The sequence below is a fragment of the Hyposmocoma kahamanoa genome, unplaced genomic scaffold, assembly GCF_003589595.1.
Source record: "Hyposmocoma kahamanoa isolate Upper Pololo Valley unplaced genomic scaffold, ASM358959v1 160, whole genome shotgun sequence".
Lineage (NCBI taxonomy): Eukaryota > Metazoa > Arthropoda > Insecta > Lepidoptera > Cosmopterigidae > Hyposmocoma > Hyposmocoma kahamanoa.
Window position 1 is genome coordinate 8,145,382 of NW_020653575.1, and position 17,125 is coordinate 8,162,506.

At 37.7% G+C, this 17,125-nt stretch overlaps 1 protein-coding gene across 3 annotated transcripts in view; it reads left to right on the top strand.

Annotated features, from left to right (window-relative positions):
* Positions 1 to 17,125, top strand: part of LOC113225398 (calcium/calmodulin-dependent protein kinase kinase 1) — an 84,629-nt gene that overhangs the window by 53,430 nt on the left and 14,074 nt on the right. The window lies entirely within an intron of this gene.

Here is a 17,125-nt window from a genome sequence, read left to right on the forward strand (position 1 = left end):
CCATACAGAATTCATGTGCTGGAACGGTTTTTTTTTTATCCACACGAAACAATGAATAAATGAATTATGAATCATTTAGTCGCAAAGCCATGTGTTTGGTTTACTTTTCAATTGGGATGCGAACAAAGCCGTGATTAAGATCTAGTCTGTACTGTATCAACAAGTAAATTGACGTCCCTGTGATGAACACGGGTTTCAAATTTCACGGACTTGTGAAGTGCCTTATTAAGCTAAGTATGGCAGGGTGCGATAAATAACAATACAGACGAAGATATGGCAGTGGCGCACGACACTACACAATAAACTCAATTTACAGCCGCTGCGCAGGCGAGCTCTGATTCTGTGGCGCAATACACGGTGTTAAAGTGAAAAGCCTAATTTCGTACCCTTAGTATAATAAAACCACATAAAAATATATAACACCAACTAAATTTTTTTTATAACGTCAAGTGACGCGACATGATTTAAGCTAAACTGCCTCTGTGGCCGAACGGTTGTCATGCTGGACTGCCATGCAGAGATCCCGGGTTTGATTCCCGGGCCGGGAGAAATATTTGTACGGCCTACATTTGTTTCTGTCGTGAGTTTGAGTGGAATTTGTGGTTATCTAAGTGTGTGTCCATGGCACCCACGACACAGGGTTTCTCTAATTAGTGTGTGCCAAAAGAACAAGCACAAAATGTTTTGTAGAGTCTTTCAATCTCTGTCCTGAGAAGTTGTCATTTTGCATACGTGGCCTTATTAGACCAGGGGTCCAAATTGTAGATAAGTCCAATACTAACAGAACAGACGATCGTGTGAAAAAAAACTTTGAAAAATGATTATACCTACTTAAATGAAAATCGGAGAGAAGTATTTTAGCTTTATCAAATGATATTAAGACGTTTGGAAGAAGCGACCATTTAATATGACATGCAAGTACGCATATGTAAGAAATGTTACCTTACCGGTTATTATTCAATTTAGGGGCGCGTGTGTTTGCGTTGTGTCATGGCAGCTCATGACCAAATAGGTTTATTTGGGCTTAGCACATTTTGATATTAGGCAAGGTGCGTCAGTCCAGCCGATCAGCCTTGAAGGCTAATGGTAAGCACATACAACACGTGCGTCTTACCTTTGAATCTGACCGGGAAGTTTTTCCTCTAGTACGAGAGTGGTTGCTTCTCGATTAGTCGGTCGAAAGTCCCTGTGACGTCATGTACCTATGACTAATTCCTAGATTATGTACATTTGTTTAATAACAACACTTTTTTGAATTTGCACTTCTAAGAAGGCTCACAACCCGTATCAAGTCCCCTAAACCCTCTCTTCAGAGGAGACCTTTGCCCAACAGTGGAACGTACGATGGGTTGACCATAATGATAATAATGATAATAGTAAATAATGAAAATTAAAATAACGCATTTGCAACTTTTGTGTATATAGTTTAAAATAGGGTGGTTTGGTACCAAAACCATAAACCACCTCCTTTTTGTGTTCTACCAATCATATTTCATAAATTTAGACTTACTTATTGTTACTTTAAGGCAACACAATTGACGGACGTAACCAGCTTCCTATAGATACCCTGGTTTGGGAGCTGGACACATTTCTGTACCTATTTTTCTGTATTTTGCAATAAAGTTATTAACTTTCCCATATTAATGCACATAATTATTTGGATGTTGACTTTACCGTCTCAGTCGGCCGTTTGTTGGTTTGAAAAAACAAATATACACGCCGTTTAGATCCAAACTTGTAGACAAAGACAATATTTATATGATACATAGTGAAGAGATCAACGAGCCGTGCGCCTGGTGGTAAGGGACCTGTTCATAACAGTTGCAGTGCCACACAGAGCTTTAAATTGCAAAGATATGAGGGGCATTGCCACTGCGCCCGCCACTCTGAGACGTCCCAGTTAACAAGTCCCGTGTGCATGTAATTTCACCGGCGGCCTTACCCTTCATAATCGGACCGCAGTAATGTTTACATTACTGCTTGGCGGCAGGAATAGGTAAGGTGGCAGTACTACCCTGGACGAGCTCTTTCACAAGGAGCGCTACTGCTAGTACACACTAGTGTAGTAGCAATTAATGACACGACTTGAGTTCGTCTTATGAAAGTATAGTCTGAAATCCCCCGATACCTTATTATATTATAATGTATTATTAAAACAGCATTGTAATTCCATCGACTAACACTAAATTTCCTCCGCCACGTCTCCTGAACAAATACCATCTTGCTCGAGAAATTTAATACACTCACAATTTTTCCTGCGCGAGGGGAATATTAAAATAAGCTTACACGTTCACGAGAAAAATTAGGACACAGACTAACCAATATCGGTAAATTGTTTAATCAAGGATAAATTATGTTGTCATGTTGATATTGTTTTGTTCTAGAATATCACTTCTAAGTACAACAGAGACTGGTGTGATTGGGTCCTACTGTTTCATAATACAGAGAAATATATCGTAGGTGCGAAAACCGTTTCGAAGAATTTTCTTCCCTTGATGTTTGTTAGGTACTTTTCATTCCTTTTGCACTAGTGCTCAGCAAAAAGTCGCCCGTAACACGTTGCGTACCTTTGAGAATACAAAAACACCGAAATAAGTGAGCAAGAGTATCGTGCGATAAGGGTGTTTGCATGTAAAGAGCAAAATTTGCCCCTGAACCCTGACTTCAAAATATACGGAGTACAATTTTGCTATCCGAATTTCTGCATACAAAGCCAACCGCTAAAGGTTGAATAATATAGCACAAAATTAGCTTAAGAGAGCATGTTCTGGAATCGGCTTACCTAGTGTTGTAGTTGTAGTGTTGAGTAACTATACAAATTAAAATTCATTTATTTCAGACAGATACAGTTCATATTATTATAATAGTTACACAATTATGTATGTAGTCCCATCAGGATCTACCAATATTCAAAAACAAAGAAGACAAATCCTTAAATTGAATGCGAATGCAGTCTCATACAATGAAGCATGATCGGGCAGTGAACCCTATCAGCCACAACGCAAAGAACGTCATTTGACCTGCCACGGATACGGATTAGCAACGAGGCAGCTCTCTTTCTAAGAATAGCATGAAAGCCATCCGTCTGGGCTTCTGCGAACATGCCTGATGCGCTGCAGTACCGCGGCAACCCCAGCAACACTCTAAATGTATTGTTGTACTGAATGCGCAGGGCGTTAATTGTCTTCTGCGGACAGTTGACCCACAGATTACACGTATAAAAAGTTTGGCAGAATGCTTTGAAAAGTATCACTTTAACAGGTACTACTGTACACCGTGCAAATCTGCGAGCCAACATATTGCTTCTAACGGCCAACGCCCTGCGCTCTCTCTCAATGTCCTCATTATCCGTGAGGTTCTCCGAAATCCAGTGGCCCAGATACTTAAATCGCGAAACTCTATTTGATTCAACACAATTCAAATAGAATGGGTGATCCTGTGACCACGAGACTGAAACATCATGAGTTCACTTTTTTTTACATTATATGTAAGGCCATGGGCCCCAGCGTAATCCTCACATATCTTCAGTAGTTTCCTCAAGGCACTTATCGAGGGAGCCAGCAAAACCATATCGTCTGCATAATTGATGTTATTTATAAGTTTACCATCTATGGAGCAGCCGACCTGAGCCCTGCCGAGTTCCTCGTTAAGTCCTTTAACATACAAGTTAAAGAGGTGAGGTGAGGTTAATCCTCCTTGTCGCACTCCGCACCTCATCCTGTACGCGTCAGATACGACTCCCGCCCACTTTACAACGTTTATTTGGTTTTTATATCAATAATCAAAAATGTTTATTACTTCACCTGGAACACTGATATCGGTCCTCATTTTACTCCAGAGCAACTCATAGGACACCAGATCGAAGGCTTTCGACAGGTCCAGAAAATAGGCATGTTTTTCTACCTGTATAGAAGCGAACAGTTTGCTTTAGACACAGTATAGCAGTCTCTGTAGACAGTTCAGACCTGAATCCAAACTGCATCTTTCAACTTCAGATTACTGCCTAAAGTGCGATGAAGCTGACTGTCCAGTACTTTCGCCACGATGGTAGCTAATGAAATGAGCATATAGTTGCTATATGAGCATATAGTTGCTATAGTTGCAGAAGGATCTCCAGTCTTATTTTTGATTATTGGCACAACCACCGTTTTCATACAATCCAAAGGCAGGTACGAGTGATGCACACAAAACGTAAAAAACATTGAAAGAGCTCTAGGTAAATGCACACCCGCATACCACAGGTGCTCAACACTAAGTCCATCGTGCCCAGGGGACTTTCCCTGTTCAATTTTTTTAATTATAAAGGCAACTTCTTTTGCTGTGAACTTAGTTAGTGAACAATATTTCTCGTCCGACCTATCTAGGTCTTGAATCTTCAAGCACCGGCGCCATACAAGTTTGAGGTGAGGATTCTACCTGAAAATGATTTTTAAAAGAGTTCGCAATCTTATGGGGCAGCCATCACACCATCCACATTGAGTAAATAGTAGGCCTCGGGTTTAACTTCCTTGTCCTTTTCCAGAAATTTTAAAAATTCTTTTCATTATGTTGCGACGCCAATATATCCATTCTTAACTGCTCCTTGTTATTTTGGCACCACTTTAATTTTAATTTAAAAATACGATGAGAATCAGGTCCGCTCTTCGGACTACCGTTGCAACGCCAATTTTGAAAATGTGACCGTGGCCTTAGCATGAGCAGCCTGAACATGCATACTCCAACCCACAACAACACCATCCTTAGAATTATAACATTTATTTGCAGTTTGCACACACAAAATATGTACTATATCTTTATATAATTTATCTATAACTCAACGATGCTCTACGTTATGACATATATCATCACAGCACTGTGACAGCTCCGACGGAAAATTAATCTGGCGGAACTGATCATTACATAATTTAGTACACCTGAAAGGATTGTAACCCTAACTAGCCGTGAACAGGTTCACATCAATGAAATGGGAAACTTCCGGTCCACAAAATTTATTAAAGAAGTAAAGTTTAAAGAAAGGGCTGTAACCATAAAAAGGTAAATGTAAAAAACAGGTACAACAGTATAACACACTCCCTATACTTTATTATTAAGGCACTTACCCCTAAATGGGCCGAGTAACTGAATTACAGATATAGGTACATGAAGGCTGCAGACTTATAAATTATTACACACGATTTAGCTTATTCAATAATTATAAACGTAGTAAAGAATCAAAATTAGGGATTATTCGCGATGGAATTTGGAGCAGCTCCGACCGTTGTGGCGGTTGAGCTGGGAGTGACCGTGGTACGAAAACAAAATGAGAAAGTGAAGGAAGATGGAACAATTCAAATTTAAATTGTAAAATAACAAATGATAGGACACAAGCGGAGAGAGGCGATACAAAGAGGTGAGATAACGGCGTAAGGAGGTCACACCGTCACAATACCCGGGGGGCCGGAGAAAAAAAAATCATTCAGGATTTTTTTGAAGTATAATGGCAAAGTGAAAGAATAATAAAAAAAGAATAAAGTAACAATAGTGGTAGAGAAGGGATTAGGCAAGTGTAAAAGTAAGTGTAAGTAAAGGAAGGAAGTGTGTTGTAAAGTTTATTTATTTATTTATTTAAACTTTATTGTACAATACACTGACGACGACGAAAAGCAGAGATGTGGTCATACTTCCGCAGACCAAAAATAAACCTAATGCAGTTGTTAAGAAGACGATCTAATCAATTCAAAGAGACTTGAGAGATGTTACTGTAACACACGTCAGCATAATCGATCACAGGCAACACTAGAGCTTGAACAAGGAGAGTTTTGGTTTTAATTGGAAGAAAGTTCTTAAACCTATATAGAGCTCTTAGTGTGTCTGTAACCCTACGACAAACGTCACACACCTGGGAATCCCACGTAAGGCCTGTGTCAATAATAAGCCCCGGGTTCTTTACCTGATTTGACAGAGGAATCACTACGTTCTCAAACATTATTGGTGGCACGCACGACAGATCACAAGACGAAAAAAGGCGTGAGCTTCCAAGGATGACGGCATGACACTTGGAAGGGTTAACATTGATACCAAACCTTTGGGACCAAACCGAGACGCGATGAAGGTCATCATTAATTAATACATTTAATTAAAAACTCAAAAAAATAAAGTTGACTTAGAGGACTTCGTCACATGTTATGTGCTTTTAATTAGAGGAAAATAATTAATAAGGACGGTTATGATGGGTTCATAAGAGACGGAGAAACCGAAAAAAGAAGTTTGTGAAATAAATACTAAATTAAAGTATGTGATCAATTTAAGAAAACATATGTGTGATATTGACAAAAGTGTCAGAAATAGCTTACAGTAGTAAATTTAAGTAACTGGGCACTAATATTTTAGTAAATATTAGCCGAAACTCTTTCAGGAATCAGAAAAAGTAAGGGTGTTTACTAGAAACGTATGATGAGAGATGAAAATAATAGGGGTCCGTAGTTTCACACTACATTATCCCCATGACCTCAGAAAATTTTGGAAGACTGTTCAAGAGGTAACCAGGAAAACACAGCTTCACACATACATACATCAACAAACAACCAGGTATACCTCCTCATACATGCTGTCATCTGCATTCTGATAAGATTGGGGTCATATTCTAGGACTACCACTTCTAGAAGGGTGTTTTCAAATGACGACGAGGCTTCTTTGAGGAGTTGTCAGCCACTCCTAAAGTGGAAAAAGAAAAAAGAATGAATCGACTGAGGGCTCATTTAAAGAGTCGTCTGCCGCTCTTGAAGAAGAATAAAAATTAATGGATGGACCAAAGGCTTATTTTAAGAGTCGTCTGCCGCTCTATGAGAATAAAGATTAAGAGAGGTAGACTTCAAAGTAAATACTACAAGCGTTAGGGCTCGAAGCGAAGATACGCCTAAGAGCGGAAAGGCTCGGGGCAAAAGTAAAGGCTAGGAGCGGTGGGGAGTTTTATATGTTTTGTTTTATAACTTGGTAAAGAATCAAAAATAAGACTTTAGTAAATGGAATTTGGAACAGCTCCGACTGTTGTGGCGGTCGAGCTGGGAGTGACCGTGGTACGAAAACAAAATGAGAAAGTGAAGGAAGATGGAACAATTCAAATTAAAAATTTAAATACATGTAAAATAACAAATGATAGGAGACAAACGGAGAGAGGCGATACAAAGAGGTGAGATGACGGTGTAAGGAGGTCACACCGTCACATACCTTTGTATTTGTTCCCCATTTCTTTCTCCTCATACAACTCTATTATAATAATTTTCCGCCAAAACACGCTGAGACTTCGAAATACTTAAATTAATCTTTGTTTCTAGAGGTATATGATCAGCATATCATCATCATATATCATACACAATGGTCTAGCCAACTCAAGCTGCCATGTGCGTCACTATTAAATGTGAAAGTGTCACTGCCTATCTCTAATTTTCTTATGTCTGCACAAATCCAGCTTTGCTTATTATAAAACTTTAGAAGTTCTCTACCGAATAAATCACTGGGATTGGCATTAAAGTCTCCTAAAATAAACACAGATGCAACCTCACTGTTGTCAATTATTGCACTTAATTCGCTAAGTACATCTGTAAATTCCATACCGTAAAGATTAGAAAAGAGCGATCACACACACTAACTCTAACCGCCGCAAGACGCACACTACTGCTTGGAATGATTGTCACTGAATTAAACTAAGACACACAAAGCAAGCCGGGGTCGTGTAAGGCCCAGAAGGAGATACCGTGACGAGTTAGATGTTCATATAAAGTCTTGTCCTGATCGGCGTAAATCGCGACGAGTGGAAGAAGGAAAGGGAGGTCTTTGCTCTGGTGTGGGATAGTAACAGCTGAATAAAAAAACGAAATTGTCTGTTATTAAAGAAATAATAACGGCTTAGAGGTGGCAAACGTTGGATGTGCTATGCACAACGGGAAGTGAGCGTGCCAACAGCTGCGGTGCCTGTCTGGAACATAGGGAGGGTTCTGTCCGTGCACCCGAGACCGCTCTCCCGAAGCACTAGCCCTTTGAGAACCGGATGAAGTCCGTGACAACGGTCTGTGACAACCCTGTATACGGGCTTATCTGGGTTCAGGACCCTTCTCTTATAACCAAGAGGTTTTGATAGAGAGAATCACTATAAACAAAACTTAAGTAGAAAGGTACGGGACTGTTACTAAAGAATAAAAACAAAATGCTTCTATTGTAGAATGCACTTAAAGTTCATCGACGTTGATAATAGAACTTGGAAATAAGATAGTCAGATGGAGTTTCAAAGGAAATTACTTATAACCCGTTCGCTGCTCCTATTAAAGATTCCTTTACAAATTCTCAAGACGTGTAGCTGAAGTTCAACATTACGCAATGAAGAACTTTGAATTTTGCCAAAGTTTTACATTTCAGATGGCAAAGGTAATTTGCAATTTGGTAGGTACTCAGGTATACTCATTTGGTGGTTGTACACTTGTTCAGGTGGCGAGCGTACAGGCACATGGTGTCATAAAAAAACATAAATCGATTCCGAAGATTTCTGTACCAACCCGTATAAGTTTTATTATTTAGGCGCGTCATTTGTTTTACACAGAGTCACCGTAGTATCTGAACATTAAAAACATAAAAAGCTAAAAATAAAAACATGAAGATCAGTAACTATGCGCTTGTATAATAAGATTTCGGTTGACATTCAATTTTGCTATTTACGAGTTTTAAAACTAGTCTTTATAAAGCTTTTTATACAGCTTCCATTATATGGACCCGTTTAGCTCTTTCAGATTACTGACATGAAATTTGAAATAAGGTATTGTAAATGATAAACGTGTTTTCTATTTACAAAGACCAAGCTCTAGAGTTAATTATGTAATTTTGTCAGGGGATTCTCTCTTACCAATGAGCAGTAGATTTTAATTTTCGTGACAATGATTAATATGGATATATTTGAGAAGTATTTGCAACGAATGATTAGCACTTTTAATTATTCTTTCATAATTCTTATTTACACTAGGTGGTATAAAATGTACTGTCATAATAAACTGTAATTTACGTTATTTACATAGATGAAAAGAGGACACAAAGTGTAATGGGCCGGAGCGTCTCAAGTGTGTAGCCAATATTTATGTACACTAATAACGCTGTGCGGCTATGGACATCCGATATTCATTGCTGTAACATACTTGACATCTAACTGGAGATAAAATATCGATAAACTAATTCGAGTATACGATTTATAATATAAAATATACTACCATATTTGCAAGTCAATGGTACCATTGAAATAGAACAATTTTCTTCAATACGACTTTTGTAATTTATTTAAATGTTTTTGCACTGTCATGGAAGCCATCATTGCCTCTCTTGAGTGTGTAAAATTACATATGGCAATCACGTCTTAATCCGTAATGTGTGTTTACTATTAATGAATTGTTTTTATACGTATGTACCTATATGCCGTTTCTTTTTTTAACTGAGACAGTATGGGGAAACCTGAAACCATAGGAGATACAGGAAACCTGTTTCAGAAACCATTGAATCTTTTTTTGTAAAGATTACCTTGGCATAGTAAATTTCTTAATCAAGTGTGGGTTGTCCATAAAAATGCTTGTTGTTTTTGGGGAATTAATAGTAATAAATCACAACAATTGATCATTCCTAACTTTACTCCTAAGGTGACAACAAAAGTTTTAATTTTATAAATAAATTTTGGAACAAACTATCAAAAACGATGAAAAAATTGTTAGATGTCATTTTCGCAAAACTATGGCCATGTTGGTTGACAAGTTTTTGCTTAGCAGCATCCAAAAAAGAACAACTTCAATCGATTTTATATTTCTATTAAACTTTCTAGTACACGTGGCCGTGGTTCATTATGATTCAAGTTGTTCTCAACATTTCTCTACATATGTCCATAAAGGCTATTACTTTTACGCCTAGTGGACAATGTTCGCTCTACCAAGCTGTACACGATCGTACGTGAACAGTTGCCACAGAAATGTCAAATGCGATAGTTACTGATGAGTTATTCCAAATGAATTTGGATTTAATCAGAATTGACAAAATACTCGGAATTGACGATCATTGGATTTGGCGTATCCTCCGAATTGAAATTTTACCTGGAATTGGAACTTTTGCCCTGACTTGAGCCCAATCTGATATGACCCAGCGAAGACGAGGCTCAATGCCTATATACTAATTAATGAACTGTTAGACTTGGCGTATGCCTATTTTATCCATAAAGAAAAAGATAAATTCACCATGACTTGGCTGTACGGTGTTAAACCTTTGCCTTTTCCTTTGAAGGAATGGAAAAAACAATAACCATAAATTTAAACTGAAAAAGGTATGCGAATTTCAGAAAAGCCTTAATAATTGTTTAAATATGTGTAATATGTTAAAAAAACCATGAGATCTAAAACAGCCCGAAACGTTGGTTTGTTTGATAAAATTAATATACGCTATTTTGATCTGAAAAACAATTTAATTTTCATTCAATTTCATCGTATAGTGATTATAATAGTAATAATAACGCAACACACTCATACCTAGGGAAACCCTGTGTCTCGGGTGCCATGGTGTGTCCATGGCATAGACAACCACAAATAACACCCAAATTCGCGACAGAAATAAATGTAGGCCATACGCATACTTCTCCCGGCCTGGGAATTGAACCCAGGACCTCTGCGTGGCAGTCCGGCATGGTAACCGTTGGGCCACAGAGACGGTTAAAGTTAAGAGAAAACGAGAACATTGCATTTCTTTTCCATGTTCCCTTGGTTCACTCCGGTTAAGGTTCGAAATACAAACAAATTGATCCGAAAATAATCCACCGCGAGTGTAAAAACAGTACTTGTCAACATGCAAGAACACTATTAAGTCCAATTCAGTTTTGTCACTAATTCAATTCCAATATCAAATTGCTTTGGATCTTTCACCTTCACCTTTAACAATTATCGATGTCATTTTCTATTTTATTGTATTAGGTACGTGTTGAAACAAAGTAGAGTCATTCATATATTTGACTAGTTATAAACTGGTTAAGTAGAACTGATATTATGGATTGATTTTATTAAATCACATGACCTTTTACTATTATGATATTCATACATTTGTTTTAAATAACTCCACTGGTTTGTTATAATTATTAATACAAAAGTCGAATACAAAGATGTCGTCGGTGTTTTGCAGAAAGAGCGTAATCGAAATTTCGTAGATTTATCAGGGGAGAATGTTGTGACTGACTGAATGACTTTAACGGCTGTTTTAAAATGTTTACATTCCGTTTTATAATGTGATTTTGGTTTTAATTAAGTTGAAGTTTTAAAATTGAATGAATAAATGTTTTAAAATATACATATTGTGATAAAGGTGCGGTGAGAAGGTCATTCAAAAATCACTCACTAGATGTCACTAGCGGCGACCCATGCCGATAGCCAGTACACATAGGAGAATTTCGACGATTCGGTTAGTGGACCCGCGGCTCAGTTGGCAAAGAGCAATGCTCGAGTTCGGTCTTTGTATTTAAATTCATAACAAATCTAGTGGAGTCATTTTACAAAAAAAATGTCGAGAAATATATTTTAAAACAGTCTTTAAAACGTAAAATATGCTCCCCTGAAACATCTACGAAATGTCCCTTACACCCTTTCTACAAAACACTGACGATGACATGTAGTAAAACATGATGATATTCAATAAAATCTATATTACAATATTATATAGATTTTAAGGCTTTCGTGGTTATTCACTAAATGATTATCACTAATTTCAGGTACGACTTCTTTTTATTTTCCCGATATTTCGGAACGGTTGCACGCTCCACGGTCACGGGTTGACTGAACGGCAACAGACGACAGCTTTAAGAGCAGACATATCTGTCTACCCTCTTGCTAAAATTATAAATAGTAAAAATCTAATATCGGGAAAATAAAAGGAAGTCATACCGTGGTAAGAAACCTGAAATTAGTGATAATGAAATTATGTAATGTAATGAAATTAGAGATACTGCTATTCTCGCATAGAGATCTGGTAGCTGTAAAGGTACCGGCTGAGCGCCCACAGGCGTCGCTTACGGCGATAAAAGCCAGAAAACCCACTACAAAAATCTATAACACACTTTGTTACCTCGATCTGCAGGAATTTTTCTTTGTGTTCCATCTTTGTATTTATAATTATGATGATGTTATAGTAGCTCCACCTAGAAAGGAAGAACAGAACCCTTCAGCTCGCATCGCAGTTTGCCACCAAAACTGAGTGTTATGGAAAAATATGGCGCGTGCAATTGTTCTGCCGACACGTTTTCGCTTGTAATCTTTTGTAGTGTGAACTAAATACTTGTTATGATCGCTTATAGACTAATAAATATCTTCATATCTTCATTGTCACAATCCGCCACGTTCTGGCCTAGTGGGAGTTGGGGACTTCACACGTTCACCTGCAGGTCTCATCACCTTTAGCGAGAGGTATTGTTTGTAAAAATTCCTAAATGTATGTATGGATGGAAAAAAAAATTGGAAACAAATAAATTGGCATTTATTTTTAATTTTTTTATAATAATAAGTGACGGGACGAACGAGTCGAGCGCCTGATGTTAAGCTTACACGCCTGTCTATAGCATTTACAGTCACACAAAGCTTTAACTCGCAAAGATCTGAGGGGCACTCCCGCTGCGCCCGTCACCCTGAGACATTAGTTGACAAGTCCCATGTGCCTGTAACTTCACCAGCACCCTTATCCTTCAAAACCGGAACACTGTAATGCTGACATTACTGCTTGGCGGCAGAATAGGTAAGGTGGCAGTACTTAGCTGGACAAACTCTTTCACAAGGAGCTTTACTGCTACCAAAACTTACTGTTAAATTTATTACTTAGCGGTATCAAATATTCAATAGACGATTGTCACTAAACACCGTAAAATGTGGCTTGATTATAATGACAGTTTGGCAAAATTAAGCTACAAATTGAACCTACCTTTTTATGCATCACAAAATTAATAATAATTTTACATATTTACTTTACCATTTAGAATTATAATACATTAATGAATGTTTTTTTTTACTTCCACTTTCTGAATGTTGACAGTAAAAATTAATTAGAACTTAATCCTATTCAACCTTAAACAAAAGCATGCGATATAATAATAAACAATGGGCTATGTGTGACAATTTCGAGAAATAATATAAACGTAATATTAATGTTTATTTTCACACAAAACACGACGAAGGTACGGACGGAGAAAAAATTGCGATGAGACACATCTAAGATATAGAATTAGTCAACTCACCTAGTCGAGAAATATTTAGGCGGTAACTTTTAAAACGTTATGTGTTTTGCTTTGTGTTATATTTTTGGCTAAATTGTGTATTCTTTGGTGAGTTTTTTACCAATGTGTACCCTTATATTATTATTTAGGCGTGGTTGGTTACATTTACGAAAATTAGTTTCAAAAGTAACAGATACTGATGCCCCTCTTCACCTTTATTTGTCGGCGGGCCCTATTAATGAGTAATATGAATTAATTTCAGTTATTGCCATTGACTTACAATAAGTCAATGGTTATTGCCATGCAATTAATAATTTTAATATGTCATCCGTCAGTCCATATATTTTAAATTTGGTTCTTGACTTCGTTTATAATGTCCCGTCACTGTTTTTTGTAGTCTGACATGAGTCATTGTAATCAAACTAAATTTTACAGAGTTGATATGGAGTTCTTAGGTTTTCGCAATTGTTACACATAGGAAATGAAACCATTTTTCCGGATTTAAATCGCGTATATTTGTTTTTTCAAACAAACCGACGTTTCGGGCCCTTTACACTTCCCATGGATCCATGACCGTGGGACCTGTAAAGGACCCGAAACGTCTAAAAATAGTTTCATTTCCTATTTACAGAGTTTAATTAAACATTTCTTACGATGTTTGTAACGTTGTTTGGGGAATTTATTGCTCCCCTAACAAACAATAAAACGGCCTCATGAACTTTGTGAATTATACTTATAATTATAATTATTTTGTTTCGAGGTTTTTACAGGATTGTATCAAATCGAGCAAACAATTTGCGATCGCCGACATGACAATATATGTAATAAAAAACTGTCAAACATTTACGGCAAGTGTGACACTCTCCTTGGCGACTCTCGTCCAAAGAGACTGCCACAGCCAGCCGGTGATAATAGGCGGCGTCTAAAGCCGCCACAGTTGTATTCTTCGCTCCATATTTTTGTAGCAGTAAAGCTTCTTGTGAAACAGTTCGTCCAGGGAAATACTGCCACCTTATCAGACGTAACTTTGGCATTAGCTACTTAGAAATCCATTTTCCTATATAATACTAAAATCTCATCAGTTTTCGCTAATCGTACAAAAAATATCGAATTGTGCATAACGTCATCACAAACATTTCTCACAATAAACCTAATTCAAACAACTGAGGCAAAAGTTTTCACAAAAAAGCCATACTTTGCTAGGGGTATTAGATCGGACCTACAAATCAGTATCTTAATGATATCAGTACAGAGTACTAAAAAAACCGACCTCAAAAGTACGTGGAATTACGTCTATTTGCTAAGTTTTATTGAAATATCTCCTAGTTCGCCATTATACAGGACTTGACACTGGAGATAATAAAAATCGGTTCTCACTACTCAAAGTATATGCAGAGAAACACGGCTTGAATTGGAGAAATAGCAAAATCAACCATTAAAGTAATTGCTCCTAAATTAAAGTTAGGCGCTATTTATAAAAATGAATCTTCATGCGTGAACAGCCACCCTTCGAGGTGGATGATTTTCTTCAAAATGAAATGGGACCACTATGGAAGTACCCCCTTTCAAAACAAAAAGTGAATCATGAAAATCGGTTCACAAATACTGGAGTTATCGCGTAACATACGTGCAAAAAAATCATACAGACGAATTGAGAACCTCCTCTTTTTTTGGAGTCGGTTAAATAAGGTCCATCCATCATACCCACGACACTTTCAATACGAGTGCCACCTTGTAATCTTGTTCACTTCCTATGCACTTTAACATAAATAATGCATAACGATAATGCACTCCTATTGTACCGTAATAGCGTAGAGGAAATAATCTAATAATTATCATAGACTGCAGGCCCTTGCGCTCGCCCGGCGCTTGTTGCGTGTCCTTATGGTCTGGCTAATAACAGCTCGGGACAAGGTTTATTGCTAAATAATGCACGTGATTATGCTTCAGTTTAACATGGTTAAAGAAGGGAAGCTTAAGAGGTAAAGGTCGGACGTATAATTAAATAGCAAGCAAGTGTCTTACTGCCTTTTAAATTACTCACTGAAATGCATTTAATACTGTTATGATCTTTTCTGTCGCCGGCCGACCAACTAGTCGACCACTCAATGGACTGATCTGACAAAGATTTAATATTGTTAAGACTTTACATTGTACTTATTATATGATGATGATATACAACATACAGTCGATAATCGATAGAATATTTATCGGCTGCAATCACTAGCTTCGCACTACTTCGTACTACTTGTATTCGCCCACATACTCATAACGGAATACTTAGATTTTTGTGCATCAAGTCAAACCGTACAATCTACGAACGCGAATTACCGGTCGAGGTCATCATCACATCTGATGTATATGACTTTTGGCACGACTATATACAAGTAGCAGTTTCAGTAGCAGAAGACATCCTTGTGAAAGAGTCCGTCCATGGACGTGACAGTACTTCCCTGGACGAACTCTTTCACAAGAATCTTTTTATTCTCCTTACCTATTTCTGCCGCCAAGTAGCGATGTCAGCATTACTGTGTTCCGGTTTTGAAGGGTAAGGGTGCTGGTAAAATTACAGGCACATGTTACTTGTCAACTTTTGTATCGGGGTGACGGGCGCAGTGGCAGTGCCCCTAAAATCTTTGCAATTTAAAGCTCTGAGTGGCACTGCTTACTGACAGCTACACTTATGGACAGGCGTGTCGCTTACCACCAAGCACACGACTTGTTCATCTTAGTATTATAAAAAAGAAATACGAATTTGTATTGGTCATAGAGAAACCCAAATTAGAATTTCGGTCTGTGTGTGAAAAACTGTGAAAAAAAAAACAAGAAAGACGCTTCGACATGGTATCGATATTCCGGCTAGTCAGTAGTTCCAAGTACTTATAAGTAGTTACTGAATTAGAATAGAAGCCGTACCGTGATAAACTAATAATTAGAGATCATCTTTTATCATCCTGAGCCTCATACATATGTAGTCCACTGCTGGATTTTCGCGGTGTTCTCCTTCGGCGTAAGCAACTCATAATTGGTACGAGGTAATTAAAACTAAATTACAAGTTTAAAAAAAGTAGTTTATGTGACGGTTACATAAAGCCATTAAAACATCTCACGAGTGTTTTAATGCCTAATTATGTACAGTTACATACACTGCTTTAACTACACACTTATTATAAGCTCTCTATGATGTGTTCAAGAACCGCATGTTACGACTGGCGAAATGTATCACGAACACTTCAGCATGTTTTACTTGATTGAAATTTTTATTTAATATTCACAACGCGTTCAAAAGAAAAAGTTAACGTATTATTTACTATTTGAAAATTGGAAAATCTCTTTGTGAACGTAGGAAAGTAGAAATATGCGGTAGTTATTTTCGAGGAATGTAAATAGACGGCTGCTAGAGCGAATACGAGCATAGAAATTTGTAACGGCATAATGCATTTTATGAAGCGGCACGTTTTATAACTTTAGGCATATTATGTCACTTTGTCAAAGTATGTACCTACACAATAATGTTGGCAATAAAAATGATTGAATTTGCACACTTTTGAAGACAATTCTTTTTTTTATTGATTGCTGTATGTTGATTACAACAGCTATTACATGTTAGCAGCAGTAGAGGTCCTTGAGAAATAGTTCTTTCAGGGAAGTACTGCCACCTTACCTATTTCTGCCGCCAAGCAGTAATGTACCGCTCAACTCACACTGGCGCAGAGTCGAAGCGTCGCAACGCGTCATGTTTTTCGCCTATAGCATATTCATCTCTATTTTCCCATTATTAAGGTACAAATTTGTGTTATGCAAATATGCAAACGCGCGTCGAAGCTTGGTTGAAGTCGAGCGCTTTCGCGCGGCGCCGCGCGTTACTTGGGCGTAGTGAGGCGT